The sequence below is a fragment of the Labrus mixtus genome, chromosome 6 (genome assembly GCF_963584025.1).
Source record: "Labrus mixtus chromosome 6, fLabMix1.1, whole genome shotgun sequence".
In the NCBI taxonomy this organism is placed as follows: Eukaryota; Metazoa; Chordata; class Actinopteri; order Labriformes; family Labridae; genus Labrus; species Labrus mixtus.
This window is the reverse complement of record NC_083617.1, coordinates 18504247-18520179: the sequence shown is the minus strand read 5'-3', so window position 1 is coordinate 18520179 and position 15933 is coordinate 18504247. Positions and strand designations below refer to the sequence as shown.

The 15933-nt window shown below is 39.0% G+C and overlaps 1 protein-coding gene across 1 annotated transcript in view; it reads left to right on the top strand.

The window, feature by feature from the left end:
- The window catches only part of LOC132975648 (pro-neuregulin-3, membrane-bound isoform), a 355425-nt gene that overhangs the window by 201002 nt on the left and 138490 nt on the right, over positions 1-15933 (top strand). The gene's annotated exons all lie outside the window — the stretch shown is intronic.

Sequence of the window (15933 nt, the reverse complement as noted above, 5' to 3'; positions counted from 1 at the left end):
CACATTGGGGGATTTGTTATATTAACCTTAAAATTGTTCCCAAAAAACGCTAATAAAAGATGACAATAACTATGCCTAAATGCACCATTGTTACCTGATGCTTAATGTTTGTTAATGTAATTTAGATGCTACATAACTAAGAAGTCCAACAAACTCAAAGGTTTAAACCCATAATGTGATATGATATTCAGAAAAACTTCATTTTGTCGGTAAGTAATTACTGGTCTGGTAGTACACATTGCCTCAAATGCTCTGTGCTCACCAGTTCAACATGTGCCACCGATGTAATTCCGTGGGCAGATAACAGAACATATTAAACGACTCTCCACACACTGAAACAAACCTCTCCTCAAAGACTACATGCACTGTAGGAAGTCTCTGACAGAGGGTTAATTGTTGTCAGGCATCCAGACAACCCTCTCTCTCTCTCTCTCTCTCTCTCTCTCTCTCATGATGTGATTAGAAGCCCAGAGCCATTGGTGCCACAGAGCGAGGACAATCGAGTCAGTCCCAAAAGTAATAGCGTCTTCCCCTCGACTTAATTAAGAAACTCACAGTGCATTCCATGTAAAGCTGTGTGACGGTGATGGCAGCCTGACAAACTGATCACACTGTGTGTTGGAGTGTTCGTGGTCACACGTGTGGCAGTGTGCCCATTAATCTGTGGATTACAGATTTAAAACATCTTGAAAAACAACTGAAAAAAAAAAAAAAATCTGTTTTGTCTCAGAAGAAATAAAGCCATCTGTAATCTTTGGATATCCTTGTGTTTTGAACTGCCGTATTCCCTGTGAATTTGTTTATGTTTGATGGTGTATGAATAGTTCAGAGCAATATTTTGTTATCTGACGTGCTTCTGACAACGTTTCGTCAAGGGGTTTGCTTACTCAACTTGATCAAAACTTTGATAAATACAAAATTATCAAACGAAAAAAAGGATCTCCAAAAAAAGTGCCTACCCCTGCAAATAAAGGACAAAGTATTTAGAAACACCCATTTCTACAGCTCCAGGGACACGACTACTATCCCGCTACCGAAGTACAAATTAAACACACAAAGAAGTTTAGACTCGTGTAACAGGCAGATAAGAAGTTTATTTGAACGGCAAAAGGCCTTTTGTTGAGAGAGAGGAAGCTTGACGACTTAAATAGAAAATGTTTGCTGACCAAAGCTGCTCCTTTTTCAGCAGCAGACAGACTTTCTCGCTCCAACTTCTCGGTCACCTATCAATTGTTGGCTCTACTGCAGCTCCAATGCCGCAACTTCAAGTTAGCTGGCACTCAAAAGGATAAAACTTGCTGATGGAGTGGAAAGCATTAACATACAGTGATTTAACACGTGTGTGTGTGTGTGCTTGTGTAGTCTTTTTCCCCTTCAGTATTAGCATGTTGCACTAAATGTATTTCCATAGCTCATCAGAAGATCAATAATTGGATGTGCTGTACAACATTTCCCTATGGAGCATAATCTACTCAGCTGTAAGTTTGGAATGTCCAATGGAATCAAATAAGAAGTCCAGCACTGTTGAATCTAAAATGCAGCCTCTTTAAAGGTCCTATGAAATGGACCTGTAAGTCTTGGGTAGAAATCCAATGAGCTTTCAGACTGTATGCATTTTTAAGTCCCACTGTATGGTCTTATTGGCTTTTACAGTATGGTAATTGGAAATCCTCGATAGTCCCTTCAGGAGGTTACACTTTGATAAATTGGAGGAACATGACATATTTCACCTTCTTCTTGGTCTTTGTGATGTTTATGTGGAATAAAGGGGAGGTCAAATGTATGATGAGAGCACTTTTGATAATCACAGAAGCTCTAAATGACCATTTGGATATGTAACCTGTAAACGTAGAAATGCACTATTTGGAAATGTACAACAATAATGAGCTTTTAAGGAGACATTTCTATGATTATGTGCTGAATCAGATGGAAAATGAATTGATAGTATTATAGCTATTAGAGTGGTTAAACTTATTAGACTTATTAGTTAAAGAACATAAGAGGGGTACAGGTTAAAGGGATAGGGTTTTTTTAAGTTTCAAATGACCTGGTTCTATAACAAGAGAGTGTAAAATATGGCTGCATGCTACATGTGAAGCACTCACTAAATTGATTTAAACATTTTTGAGATTAAGCTGCCAGATACAACAGAGGTGTGGGCTGCACTGGCATATATATAGTCTTATTACAGGTGCATGCACAGATTCTTCTAATGCCAGTTGGCATGATGGAGAGATGTGATATTGTGACGTGACAGAGCTGGTTGATAATGCACTGTAGTGATACAAGACAAGAATATATTTGAGCGGCTGTCTCTGAGATTGAATTCTGTCATATGTGTTGCCTTCCATCCCGGCGGAATTTGGCAGATGATTGTGATTTGTAAACGATTCGCTTACATGTATTTTCAAGGTCAAATATTAATGTGTCTTCTGTAAGTTGTTGCATATTATACTATGTATTTGTTTAAGATATTCCCATGAGAGAAAGCATTCCTGAAGAGAATTTCATGCTAGCTTTATTGAAGGAGAAAACCAAAGGAGAGTAACAAGACTCAACAAGGACAATTATAATGGCTTCCATTAAGTACTTACTCCATTATCATCAAATATGACAGCTTGGTTTGTGGCCCTATGCTTCAATATTCGATGATCTAGCGATATATACATACATATCAATAAAAGATGTGCAATTTTAAGTTATTTCAAAATAAAGTTGTTAGCTATGATTTATGAGCGCTGCCGGTCAGATCTGTAACACTTGGTTAGCTTATAACAGGAGCAGTTTGGTTATATTTGGTCACCAAAGTGACTTGCTTAGCTTTAATAAAAAGGTCATGGTTTGGATTTACTTATGTACAGACGTCTCTAGGTAAGTATATTAACCTAAAGAAGTCAACCTGTTAAAAAATGAGTCAATCTACAAAAAGTTCATTCTGGCACCGTTTTAGGTGGAAATTCAACCTCTGTCTCCTGATTGCAGTACCATGTTTGTTGGACTAAGTGTTTGACCCTTAAAGCCACTCCAATGGGATTCTAGCACTCTTAAAACTGAGTAACCTGAATTCTACAACACATCTAAACAATAAGATGGAGGACAGCGTTCTTCAGTAATTACATTAAAGGGGTACCTATAGTGCCTTTTTGAAGTGCTGCACCCCTTTCAAAACTGTTGTGTTTGACCTAAGCTGTAAGACAGTTATAACCAGGTCTCACTCTCACCTTGAAGACAGAGCATCACAAGTTTCATGTATAATCTCTGCCTTTGAGTAGAGAGATGCTGAACCTACTCCTCTGCTTTCTGGGGATACAAAACTCTTCCCTGTGCAATGTGTGCATCATCAGCGTTTTACTGTAAGTCACAATTAGAGGAATATGTATTGTAAGTATGGAAGTAGCCAGTTCAATTGTTAAGCATAAGTGTGCAGCACTGAAAATAATGCCAACAAGATACTACCCATTGCTGAGCGATTTAAGAAATGCCTTCATCTGCAGAATCAAGAAATGCTGAGTCACTTGCCCTGAATACAGTGCCAGTGATCCAATCCTGTGTGACTCTTCGTCTGTCTCCAATACTGTCTAGACAGGCTCATCCTGTAACAAATACTTAGAGGAAAGCAGGGTGAAATCATCATAAGGGTGAGCAAATAAAGTACTCATCTTTATATATAAAGCACTTTATAAGACAGTTGTAGTAGTAGTCAGAAATGATAGTCAAGAATCAGGGAAACAAAGTATTAAAGCCACAGGAAGTAAAATCCAAAGAGCATACAAAGCAAAAGAAAGGTTATTCTATTCTTGTTAAAAATTGAGCAGAGGTTTGACAAATTCTCCGTAAAAAAAAAACCAAACTCATATTTAGTGATTCCTTAAACTCCTCACATTTAGAAAAACAATCAGCTGTAGCTTTTTTTCCGATATTGAGCTATAAACATTTGAAAATCAAACGTTTCAATGAAAACACTGAATATAAGAAAATGGATTGCAAAGGAGTAGGATTTAATGACCCAAGTCAATGTTTTCATTAGCACGGTTTTGCTCTTTTAGTAGTCGTAGTAGTAGAAGGAGTTGATTTTTTTTGCAGTGGTAGCAGAAATAATCGTTATAGGACTAGCAGGGCAGAGAGTATTAGTATGAGCAGCAACTGCGGAAGCAGAATTCACATTCTCAGCCAGTTAGTGATTATAATCTCCAGTGTCAGAATGAAGCCTGCAGGGATACAAAGCCAATCCAGCAGGAGAGTGCTGGAGCTATCACCTGGAGAGTAATGAATTTCTCCACTATAGAGCCAGATGGCCAGGGGGGGAACGGGACCAAGCCTGATACTTAGTGCTATTTATTTGGCGAGCCCTGGAGGTGTCCCGCAACACAATCGCTGCAAAGAACAGGAAGGAGCCGGATAGAAGGAAGAAGGGGGTTAGGGGAACTTTATGGGATGGGGCTGGGCTGACTGACAGATTAGCAGTGGTAGCTCGGGCCTATCTGCACCGAGCAGGTGTGCTTAAAGGAGCCACAGGAGTGTGTTTATGTGTGGGTTCATGTCTGTGGATGTGCAAGGGAGTGAGAGAGGGAGACAAGACGAAGGAAAAAAAAAAGATGTTTCAGATTTCAATGATTAGGCCATTGTCGACCTCAGAGCCATCCTGACACACTGACATTTTGCCTTTGTTTGGCTGGTACAGTCTGAGCACCACGGTCCGTTCACACACATTTTTACATGCCGTGCCACACCAGGCCAAGTATCTGCAATGCAGTGGCCGCCTTACTTAGCTCTGCAACACCCCTGAGTCCGCACAGGCAGATTGAAATGCACACACATACAGAAGCCCACATGCACACTAATGAAAGAAATGCATATGCATCCAAACACACACAAGCGTTGGATTGAATTGGACAGCTGCTACACCTTTACTCCACCATTGGGATCATTCCTGTAAATCCCATCTCCTCGCTCTCATCTTCCTTTCCCCTAACCCCCCCAACCCCACCACTCTCTTCGCTTTTATTTCCCCGCCCATTGATCAGCTTGGCCATGCTGTCTGTCTCCCATTGATCTGAATATAGAGTTGAATGGGAAAGAAATGTCTCACGGCACGGTGTTCAAACGCCCGTCTCTCAGGCGTCTTGTATCTAAAACTGGACAGGACGGATATCTGTCTTGGAGTTTAACTCTTTCTTTCCCTCTTCAAATCCTTCCTTCTCCACATCTGTACTTCCTCGCAGGACAATTCTGCAAGTTTCTTAAAACCTTATCTGAAGGCTAGTGGGCAATTCCTTGTGTCCTCAAACGCTCAAGCCTTTCATATATTATGTTCAGCCGACACACAAACATTTTATTCAATCAAAATAATCTGTAAGGTTTTTATTCAAAGGGATTTTTTTTTAAAGACGGCACATCGTAGACAAGCACTCTTATCACAAAGGTGCCTTGGTATCTATGGAGGTGATTTGCTGGATGTTTATTGGACAGCTGTATAAGAGTGGGGATGAGAAAGAGAGAGGAGAGGTGTGCTGTTATCTTTATTGGATCATGCTGTGCAATAATGATATCCGTGCACTGCCATAGCCTCCCTGTGTGTCTGTCATTGCAGCTGCAACCCCACCTCTAAAAAAACTGCCGTGGCTTCGCTGAGTGAGGCCATGGGATCAGAAATGAGAAATTGAATTTGAGAAATAGGATGTATAACAGTGTAACAGCAAGTCGTGTGTGTGTTGGTGTGTAGTTCTTGGCGAGACTGCATCATTTGTAAAGTAAAATATCTGATATAAGCAACAAAATGCAGGTTTTCAAGGTCAGTATATATGAAATGAGGTCTATTTTCATTATAGTCCAGGATTTTTTTTTGCATAATGACCAGAAGCTTCAGGAGTTTGTGTTAGGTCACAGTTTCAGATTACCTTTCAACCTCCTTCACACTGTATACTCCTCTATGAAGTGGGGTGATTCAGTGTAGAGTGGTAATATGTGCTTGCCATAGTGGTAACTATATCTTGTGTGCATCAAAGGTTTTCTTAATATTAGTACAGAGATCTATGGGAGACTAAGTCCATGAATTGACTTCTGACTGCAGGTTAAACACCACTATATCTCTAATGTTTGTGATAGCCCCCAAATCCTAGTGGTCATTTCAGATAAGGCTGTAGCCACGAAACTGTTAAACTTTTTAATCAGGCAATTTGAGCAAAGGTTAGTTGTACTGCATCAAGGTTAAATGCATTCCATTCTCTCATTCTTAGTCCAGTGAGTCTTTAATACAAGAGAATAATGCCAAATGTGACCCAATTTACACCGACCAATCAGTTATTTATTGTAATAGTGCCTCTTCATGACTAAAGTTATCTCAGGACACAAAGAAAGCAGGTGTGGACTGTACTGTTTGTTATATTAATGCAGACACACAACTTCAATCAGCACTTGATTACAGTGGCAAGAAGATGTTAAGAAACTTTGACCGGAACCAGTCAATTATAAGAGCAGCCATACAGTGTGCAATTAATAGATTATAGATAAAAGAATGGATTAATAGGGAATACGAGGAAAAACAGAGAGAGATGATCAGAATTTGTATTAAAATGTAAGAAAAAAATACGAGTGCAAATGATAACTGACAAGATTATATTTTAGGTTACAAAAAACAAGACCCAATCACCTTGTGACATGTCCAAGTTTAATTTGATTAGAATTATTTTTTTGAACATGTAAGGAAGACAAATAAACCTACAAAGAAGACAGACAGAAATAAGTCATATTTATAGTAATGAAAAACACAGTTTACACACTTGAAAAGGAATGGGCTCAAGAATAAATGTATTATTTATTCTCCATTACTCATGAATCATCTGGTCAGCTTTATTTTTTGTAAAAATATAAAACAACATTAAAAATGTCTTAGACTTGTCAAAATACCTAATGTGTATTACTAATGATCTTTGTCCTAAACCAAAATTCCTTCATATAAAAATAAAAATTCTGTAATTATACATACATCTTTATCAAAATGATAAGTTACCTTGAATAAAAATATAAATAATATCCAATAAACATTGTTCTTATACAATAATAACTATGTATATGTGTGAGCATCCACATACCAATTCACAATATTTACATATGAATTCATTTTTTATTTACAGTACAAAATAGTAGATGAACTTAGGTGAACCAAGTCATCAATCATCTCTATGAACATCTGGTGATTGTCAAAGCCCTTGTTCCTTCCTGTACCCTGCTCCTGTAGCTGCTGTGAATACATTAACTATGAATGTGCACTATGCAGTCTGGAGCTTTTCCGTTCGGTCTCATAGACACACACACGTGATAATTCCTTTACATCAATTATATCCATGAAAAAAAATAACAAGCAGGGTATGCATTGTAGCCTCTAAAGATATATGTGTATTTGTGTTTGAGTTCTTTGTTGAGAAAGAATGAAGTTGCCCACCCCTTGCTTTCAAAGAAAGGAAATTGCTAGTGACCCTGCTGCTGCAGTGCTGCGCTGCAGACAGGCAGATGGAAATAAAAAGATACAAGAGCAGTAAGTGGGGTGAAGAAGAGACAGACCAGCGGAGAAGTAATGTGTTTTTTGACCTTTATTTATTGAAGGATTGTTTGCTGAGTGAGCCTGCGGTGCGTTCTCAAACTCTTTTTCTGATTAGGGAGGCTCCACACTGAGTGAACGGACCCAGAAGTACTAACTGGCAGCGATGATAAAAGGATGATATAGGAGAATTACTTAAATGAAAAAGGAAAGTACTTCACTGGAGAAACACGGCATCATCTTTTTTATGTGAGGAAGGAAATCAGATACCGTAGAACCGGACTGGAATTCTTTGGTTAGTCAAACAGCAACTCAAATGTTCCAACCAACAAAGTTCTAACCCTTCAATGAACTTCAATGTGTTATTTCTGACCTCATTAATACTTTATGTTGACATTGTTTTAGACAGGAGGCAAAGTACGCAGAGAAATGAAGGAGTTGTAGATATTTGAGAGTTCAAAGTGAATATTTGATACTATTAAGGTCAGACGGGTGTGAGAGACTTGAGTTTTAACTATGTTTTTTGGCTCTAGGTTGTTTGAGTGTCACTGATAAAAGCTGAAGTTTTCACTCTCTCCTTACAAGTCACATTAGATTCACTAATAGCAGGACTAAAAGGCAACATAAACCAAGTTTCTTTTCATCTGATGCTCTTAGCACACAGGAACATATCAAAGAGGCAACAAAAAGATACTCAAGTTGCAGCAGCCAGGCTACAGTCCAGGTACAGTACCAATTCAAGCAGCAAATGGAATAAATTGCTGCCTTTTGGGAGTGCTGATGCTTTTTTATGTAGCTTGATGGTGGCGGCGGCAGCAGGTAATATTAGCCTACTACATTCAAATTTCTCTCCCCTCAGTGTTATTTCTACACAACACGGCGCGTCCCCAGGAGGTAAAATTCCGGTCAGTCTCCTCAAAGTGAAGGCTTCCCTTTCCCTAAAGCACTACCCAGTCTTTGGACTTCATGACAATTTGAATGTTGAGAAAGTAATCAGTCATGAATTTCTGTCAAAAAAAAAAAAGGAAAAGAAGTGGAAATGTTTCACTGATTTGGTTTCATCTGGAAATCTTCAGAATTATAAAATGAAAATAAGACATATCTTCTGTTTGTTTATCAAAAATTGCTACAGTGTGAGGTCCAAATAATTGTGATGTTAAATGTTATGTCTGGGTGAATATTTGGCGTGAAATATGCAAACCTGTTAATTTTTTTTTTTTTTTTTAAGATTTATTTTGGCTTTTGGGCCTTTGTTGGAGATATAGGACAGTGGATATAGTTGGAAATCAGGGAGAGAGAGAGTGGGGAATGACATGCGGGAAAGGAGCCACAGTTTGGACTCGAACCTGGGCCGCCCGCTTGGAGGACTATAGCCTCCATACATGGGACGTGTGCACTACCCACTGCGCCACCAGCGCCCCAAACCTGTTCATTTTTAGCCGTCTATTAATTGTGTACTGATCTGCAGTGAAACACTGTTATCAGACCAGTAACATGATTCTGCCATGCTTATTTTATGGATTGCTCTGCTTTGATACTTCTTAGCTAAACCAAATTTACCAGTAAAATATGTCATCTCATATGTCATATTGACTTAAATACAATCTTCAGTCAATAAGTATCACCATGTACAAGTAAACTATCAAACCATTCAATGATCATCAAATCAGTGTCCCTGTCAAAACTAATACCAACATTTGTTGTTTTTCTATGGCTTTATTGTAGAGGACACCGGATAGAGAAGGAAACTGACATGCGGCATCAAGTGCAAAGGGTCACAGTCAGACCAGAACTACCCCCCATTTCAAGGACTAAGCTGTCTGGAAACCCGTGTTAACATTTAGACTGAAACTTGGTGCTAGCCACACCTTGCTCTTTGAAAAAGCTCATAAGTTACTTTCATCTGAATCCAGAGCTATCTTTGACATGTCTGCTCTTTGCCTCTGAAATTCTGAGAAACCCAATCACATCTTCACCCTGTTTTTTCAGCCCCATGCACAGCGAAACAGCTTTTTTTCCCCTATGTTGCTGTTTGCCTGCACCTTTAAAATATATGTTTGTGTCACTGGAATTTTTTAAGGGAGAATTTTTCAACAAACATCAGGATACAACCTATATCATCTTCCACAGTGCAGACGATATAGAGAGTCAGGTTTTTATGCTTTCTGGAGGGAAGAGCACATGGTATTTCTCCTGTGTTGAACATCTGCTGTACAAATAAACCATCTGAGGCTTCAAGCAAGACTTTCTGTTTGTTTCTAACACCTTTCAGATGGTTTGTTCATCAATGAGTCCAGTGTGCACCATCAGATGGCCTACGCTGTGTGCTACCAATTAAGCCACAGCTCAAGCATTTAATATTTATCTCATCTATTTTAAATGTGCAGCATGAACACAATCTAAGTATCAGTTTGATAGTTTTAATTATCACACCACAGGCACAGGCTGCAAGCACTGCAGAACCAGTTCCATGATTTGACTTTTTTTTTTACACACTTGGTTGTTCAGATATTCCTATGGCAGAAATCCACACAAATCAAAGTGTCTGTTAATAAAATGCTCTCGTAACAAGCATCATGCATCTGTTTAATCCTGCTATTAGTCAAAGAATCACACCAGTGGGTTCTGTTTTGGTCCAATAAAGTACCATACAATTGTACTAGGTGTATCTTTCATGAGGACAATGTTTCATAATTTCACAAATGATTAGTCTTTCTCAATTAACGTCTCTGCATGTCAGGGACAGTCTCATAGCAGTCCAACTTCAATACAGTCTGAGCAAGGCTAACTTCACAGCAGACCTACACGTTTTATTCTATTTAACCGCAGTTGATTGCTAGCTAGAATGTTTAAAATTGACAAATCACAATGTACAAAATTCAACTAGTAATTTCACCTGGACTTAACCCTATGTTTTAAAATGGGAAATTGATGTTACAGCATTCTGTTGATTTGTAACATCCTCTACGTCCTATTCCTGACTTGTTTATCTGACTTCATTGGCTCTTTGAAACAGCAAATGAGAGGACAGATTCCAGGATTTTGGCTAGAGGGGGATACCTTAAACACCATTGTGGAAGTGTGACTCTCTGACCTTTATGCCTATAGAAATTATAAGTGAGTGAGAACAGGCTGAAATCTCAAGCCATATGCTTGTTTTTTTCCCAATTTGGTGGTTTGGAGAAGGCTATTGTTTCCAAATGTCAATAACTCCATGCACAATGAGGTCTATGTAGCAATAGATTTCTAAGGTTAGTGTCTGTACTGGCCTTAGCAGACTCATCCATCTGGAGACCTTGTCTCATCTTTTAACCAGAAATCCTTTCACATATCTGAATTATACCAATCACCTTGTTTAATCTACATTACTACTTTGTGTACATGTACTAACCTTTGTGTAATAATTCTGCATGACAGTGCAGATTGAGTTTGACACAAAGCTTCCAATTTCTTATTTGCTGGTGCCATTTCCACAAGAAATGTAAAAGCACCATAGACACTCCTGACACTCTTTACCGATACATTTTCCCTGTAAGACTCAGCTCTACCACCTCCAGCTGGCTCTCTTTCCTGTTTATGAAGTGCTTCCCCTCTACAGCTCTGCTTACAGCTCAAACACCTGCCACCTGAAACAGCTAATAAGCCTTCTCTCCTCACCACAAAACACGGTGTCCTTTCTTTTTTTGTATCCTTTGTTCTCTAGTCCCAGGGCCTCTGGTCTTTATTCCAGCTCTCAAGGCCAATCAATAGTCAACCGGGCCAGGACTAGAGAGACCTTCGTATCAGTTAGCATTGCTGCCTGGCAGGCTGGCCTGCCGGTTGCCTGTCAGTCTGCCACTCTGGGGGAATGTCATCCATGAAGGACGCCATCACTGCCAAGCTCACAGGACTGTCATGCTTGTGCCCCCTCAAACACATCATGGTTTGGTACACATGCATGTACAGGGAGGAAATGAAGGATATGAGTGGACATGAAAATATTTGTTAGAATTTTGCAAATATTTTCAACCATGTTGGTAATGTTACCTCAGCCTTCAGTGTCAAGATAAAAAAAAATGCATGACATCAAGGTTTAACTGATTAACGCCCGATCATTAATTTGTTGGTTGTTGTTAGCTCTAGATAAAATATGACTTCAATTCTGCTTAAGCACATTTTGCTTAACTGCCCCTTTGATTGTAATTAACTAAGAAGAGATTGCAACACCAGCAAAGAAAAAAATGCATATTTGTTAAGAAAATCTGCTATAGCAAGGCAAAATGCTCAATATTTAAACAGAGCAACTCTCACAATATTTAGGTATTCATTTAGTGAAAGTCCTTTGGAAAAGACAAATAGTAAGATTCATTTTAGAATGTCTTTTTATTCTGTTTGTTAGCTCAGTGAAGCTCAATGCAACATGGAAATGACACAAAGAAATGTATCACCACACTATAAAGTCCATTGTCCAGTATGACATGGATAAATGTTTCAATATTGGACAATAAGACGAAACAAGATAGGAAATGTTGCTGACCTGATGCTTCTGGACCCATTGTTAACTGAACTCATGGCTCCCTAGTAAAAACAGTAGAAAAATGTAAAAAAAAATAAAAAAAAAGGAATTATTTGATAGTGAGGGGTAAGAAGAAGATGAATAGATAAACATTGTTAAAGGTTCCTGATAATAAAGGTATCACGTGGGTTTGGTCGAGTCTATTGCATGTTGTTTTTGATGCAAAAACTTTTGTCTTCCATATCCTACTCATTTGAACTCAAAGTATCTCAAGCCGTTCAACATTTCAAAGAAAACCAATGCTTTTTCAAATACTTAACATTTTTTGACAAATATTTACTGTAGTTTAAAAAATATACCAGGGAAATTATGAAATCAATTGGATGAAATGAAACAAATTCAACAGGGTATAATAAAGACTATGTCCTTAAAGTTACACATTTAATGGTTAAGTACAGAATCAAATCTGTGGAGTACCCCACTATCACAGAAGTTTGAGCCTTAGCAGGACATATATCTTTACCTTAGTCGAGGGTTTTAAACCTGGCAACAAACTGGGCTCTGGATGAAGGCCACTGTCCAGAGTGGTGATAGCTTTCTTCACTGCTATTTGGGTCATGTAAATGAGTGGTATGAAAGCCTATTTTGATGGAGAGAGGGTAACAATATCAGGTCTCCAAATTGGTATTCATGAACTCCCAAATTTAGCCTGAATATTCCCTCACTGCCGAGGATTTACAAAACGGAAGAACAATAATTAAATCATGAATATTGCATCACTTAGCCCCAGTAGTGATTGGTTTCATCTTGGTGTTGATCTCCTTTGCATATTCAGCTCTTTGCGAGTCTTCCAGACAGTTCAGAAATAGATCTGATTGGTCTTGTGATTCAATTATTTAAAGATCATTGCTGCTGCCCTTTCTCCTTTGCAGCCAAAGTTGTGCCTTAATGCAAAGGAGAAAATCAACAGATTCCTCAAACCTTCCTAGTTTTCTTCCTGTAGGCAGAGAGATGGAGACAACCGAAGGAAAAGAGAGACTGAAGTTGAGAGTTGTGTTATCCAGCACCCGATGGTTTATTGATCTCCGCGCTGCTTCTCCGACTTTCTCTCTTCACAGCAGGGTGGAGTAAATTGGACTGTTTTTTTCCCGCGGTGATTGACGTCTGCCTTCAGTGAGCAATGTTTTCAAATCCAGCAGTGATATTTTCAGCCGACCAAAATGATTTTTTTTCTGTCAACTCTGGCATTCCCTCTTAAAAATGACACAATTCTTCGAGTTCGTGCTGCTTCCGAGCTGACAGGTGACGAGTGTTAAGCTAAACAACCTACAGAGCATTGTGACAACTCTGTCAACAAGAAAACAAAGGGGGAGAGGACGACAAATGGCACTTCTGTCACTTATTGCCAGGGCTAACAAAACAGCACAGCCCAGTTCAAGCATGAAATCGTGTCTGCAGGGAAATCCTTTATGTTTGAAAATATTCTAGTAGCGTGGCAGTGCAAGAGCTAAGAAAGAAGCAGCAGGGCTTTGAGATTCTGGCCTTTGTTTTGAAGTGTGTCTGTATGCAGAATGTGAAGCAAGCCAAAGAATTCATGTCAGGACATACAAATTGGCATTGTAATAATGTGAATTCTCTCCCACTCTATTCTGAGTGTTCTCTCTCTTTTTGTGATTCAGTGGGAACTAACTTCAAATTAAAACTTGAGAAAGTTTATAGCTACGTGTTTATTTGGACCGATGTTCATGCTGTGCATTTTTGTCATTTCTAAGTTGCAAAACTGCAACCCATAAGTGGGATAATAGTAGATGTTAGAAGAAAAAAAAAGATGCAAAGCTTCTTAAATGCTTTGTTAACCTGTTTCTGGTAAGTGTGGCTTGATTAAGGTTAGAGAAATGTCATGTTAATTGTTACAAATACATACATCATTTAGTTTTACAATGTGCAACCTTAATTCACCTCCTGAAAACTGGATCAACAAAACACATCAGCAGTGATCATCAACTGGTGGCCTACAGGCCACATCCGGCCCCCCAAAGCTGCCCATGCTGCCCCCAGAATATAAATCGGCGATTAAACAATAAAATGAAATACTTGCATTAGGTGACACTGACTTCTTCACATCGGGCATTCAAGCATATTTTAAAGTCCAGCCCCCACAGTCTCTGTCTAGAATAAAGCTGGCCCTTGTATAAATATAGTTAATGAGCCCTGCTCTGCAGTCAACTTGTCAGTTTGTCTTTGGCTGATTTGCTTCAAAATCAAGAGGGCTTTCATGTCATGCAAGTTACAGATCATCATTTTCACCTTATTCTCAAAGAGATCTTGCCAGACTTCAGGTGTGAAAGTCTGGAATGAGCACAGGCAGACACACTAGGCTTGAATGGCCTGCTGTGTCACCCATCAGCAACATTGCACATATAGCACCACAAAGGGGAAAACAGGCTAATAAACAAGGATTCAATGTAGATACAATTAGTTTATAATGTATAGCATTTTATGCAATGCTTGTGCTTTCACAGTTGGAGCCTCATTATCAAGCTGAAGGTCACCTAAATAGAAAAAGTTAATGTTTACTTAATTTTTACTCCAGGGCAGTTACATTACATGAATGATTTTAGATTGGAAAACAGAGCAGAAAACTTCTACTTTGTCACTTACTTAAAGTGCTGGGAGGTTCAGGTCAACACTGAATTACTTACTATTATTCTACAATATAAAGTGTTTGCTATTTTAACCAAGCAGTTTTGGATCAAAACCCAAGGGGATGTCCAGATTGTTTTGAGTGTGTTGGCCCAACCAGGAAACATTTATATAGTTGTGTGGCATGAAGTATGTGTCTGACACATGTACCAATTTTGTCTCCATCAATCACATTGTGTGTAACTGATTACTCACAGGTGTCACGCTGGTACTCCTTTGTATGTGTGTATTTTTATGACTAAAAAATAATACATGTTTTTCAGTCACAAAGTACAAAAAAACAAACAAAAATGTGCTCCACTGAAAGGCCAGAAAAACTACAAGCATTCGTTTGTACAGCCAGTAGTTGGTTTGAACATAACCAGGCAAAAAGCCAATTCTAATTTAGGATTTGGGGTGACCAATCAGATTTTGACCCCACAGAATCCCCATGCCTTTACCTTACCAAACAAACCATTTCATGTTTAACATCAGTTCTTCAACACAGAAAGTCCTTTAAACTGGCACTGAAAAATTTGAGTATATTTCACAACCTGGGCTGAGAACGCAAAGCATAAACTCATCTTGATGTGTTGATATGATGTTGTTCCTCTTAAATATAATACAGCAGTCGTGGTTTCAATTAGTTTACCTTGTTGTCTAAAGTGTCAACTTTGTGGGGGATGAAAGCTACGACTTTGATTAAGTCCCTCATCTTCAGCATGTTGACTGCTTCACCTAATAAAACCACAACTCACTGCTGACTCAATCCAGCCTTCTCCCCTCTCACAGGGAAACTAGTCCCCCAGCAGCCAATTACCAAGGGTTGTTTAGGATCCCTTGAGCCTCATCACCATCCGGCATCTCATAATTTCACCCAGCAGCCCCACACTCAACCCTCAAAGTGCTGATTAAGCGATTTGAGGGTTTACTGAAATAACTAACCTCTCCTCTACCATCCACCCCCCCCCCCCCCCCCCACAAAAAAAACACGTCTTATTAATAATCCCTAATTATCTCTTGATTGAGAAAGCTCCAGTTCATTTAAATGCATCTTCCACACACCATTAAAGGACAATCTAATGCAGTAATAAGTATAGTAGTGGTAATAACATCCTGTAAGTACAACTGATTTTCAATCACTGAGGCAGAAAGTTGTGGATCATCACCGTTCACCCGGCGACTTTAGAAAACATGGCTAAGGATGGCCTAATGAGAT